At 39.1% G+C, this 1,539-nt stretch overlaps 1 long non-coding RNA gene across 1 annotated transcript; it reads left to right on the top strand.

Moving 5' to 3' along the window:
* The first annotated feature begins 102 nt into the window (after positions 1-102).
* Positions 103-1,325, top strand: LOC147820441 (uncharacterized). The gene is made up of 2 exons (XR_015436771.1): positions 103-258; positions 470-1,325. It is a non-coding gene; the product is annotated as an uncharacterized LOC147820441 (long non-coding RNA).
* The last annotated feature ends 214 nt before the right edge of the window (positions 1,326-1,539 follow it).

Raw genomic sequence — 1,539 nt, 5'->3', positions numbered from 1 at the left:
CATGTTCCAGGTTTTTGTTATTTCTGATATAACAGATTTTCTCATTTACAATACCTAAAATATATTTCTGTGGATTTGGGTGAAGTGACTGTGAAATTTAATTATTCTCTGTAAATATCTTTTTCTTCTATGTTTTAGATGACATCTTCATTGCGTTCAGTAGACCTGAGCTTTATCTCACTATTTTTGTGGCTGTTGGATTCTTGTCTATTCTTGCAGTTTTCTTTGCTGTGTGGAAATGGAGACAAAATAAGAGGAGTAAGTCCTAATTCCACTCTACCTCTCTCTTATTGTCAATTTGCTATTGGAGTTATAGGGATGTATAATGTTTTATTACAAAACAAAAACCTATTATCTAGTGAATTACCCAGACAATTTTACAGTTTTTAAAAGGAAACAATCAATAAGTCGTAAAATGATGTCATACACTAAATGTTGTATTTACTGCCATTTTTTCATGTTACCATAGAAATGAAAAATATGGAGGATTTCAGTGAAGACAAGACAAACCTTGATCAGGAGTTAGAAAAGGAAGAAGACCTAAAGAAAGTCAAGGTGGAGGTAATGACAATATGGAAGAACCATAAGAACCAACTAGAGAACTTAAGAAAGCAACTGGAATCACAGCTGGAAGAGGCAGTTGAGACCATGACGAAGCTAGAGTCTACAAAGAATTCGTCTGGCCTTCAATTCATTTTTATACGATCGTTCTACAATGGCACTAAGGCCCTTCCTGAAGAGGCCTACCAAGAACTGGGGAAGAGAAACGCTGGACTTGAGGAATGGCTAAAGAACTTTGAAAAACAACTACAGACAACAGATGAAGGGATTATAAGACTGATAGCAGCGACCGAACAAGACAAGGCTCAAGGAAACCCAGAGGGTCAGAGCAGTCCGAGAGAGGAAGCAGAGGAGGACAATGAAACTACTGTGTTAGCACCAAAAGAGGATTATTATTCTGAACCTGAAATTAAAGCTCAGGTGTAGACAAAATGAACAGAAACCAGTGAGCTGTCTAACTTTGATTAGAGAATTCTAACTACTGCAAAAGTGAAGGTGGAAAAAACGTCGTGAGGGAGGGAGAGGGCTTACTGTTTTTATACTTATAGCTCAATGTTGAATGAATATCTTTTGTTTTTTTTCTCTGTATACTTGTTCCACCGACCTCCACGGTCCGGATGCTGAGTGGAAGAGATCATTGAACCCAACCTATCAGGAATTGCTGGGTTTTGAATTGAATCGTTCAACTCAATGATCCCTCGAGTTGCAATCATAAGAAATTTGCTGTTTAATAAAAATCCGAAAACTCTTCGAGTAGGAAACATATCGAACAGGCAGGAGATATGTGGGGTGGTGGCACCTCGGCCACACAGGAAATACTTAAGCTCAAAGTTTTGCATAGAGACTCCGTACTCACACAGTCTGAAGCAGAGAGCTGTGACCTGGACGTTGGGTTGCTGGTGTTTGTCTGAACACCAGGCTAAAGTGCAAAGTAGGTCAGGAGAGGTTTCTTCCTGTGTGGCTTCTTTCTGCTGCTCA

The sequence above is a fragment of the Seriola lalandi genome, unplaced genomic scaffold (assembly GCF_002814215.2).
Source record: "Seriola lalandi dorsalis isolate HSWRI2012SDOR001 ecotype SW California unplaced genomic scaffold, Sedor1 jcf7180001956850, whole genome shotgun sequence".
In the NCBI taxonomy this organism is placed as follows: Eukaryota; Metazoa; Chordata; class Actinopteri; order Carangiformes; family Carangidae; genus Seriola; species Seriola lalandi.
Note: the sequence above shows the minus strand (reverse complement) of the source record. Positions and strands in the feature narration are given on the sequence as shown.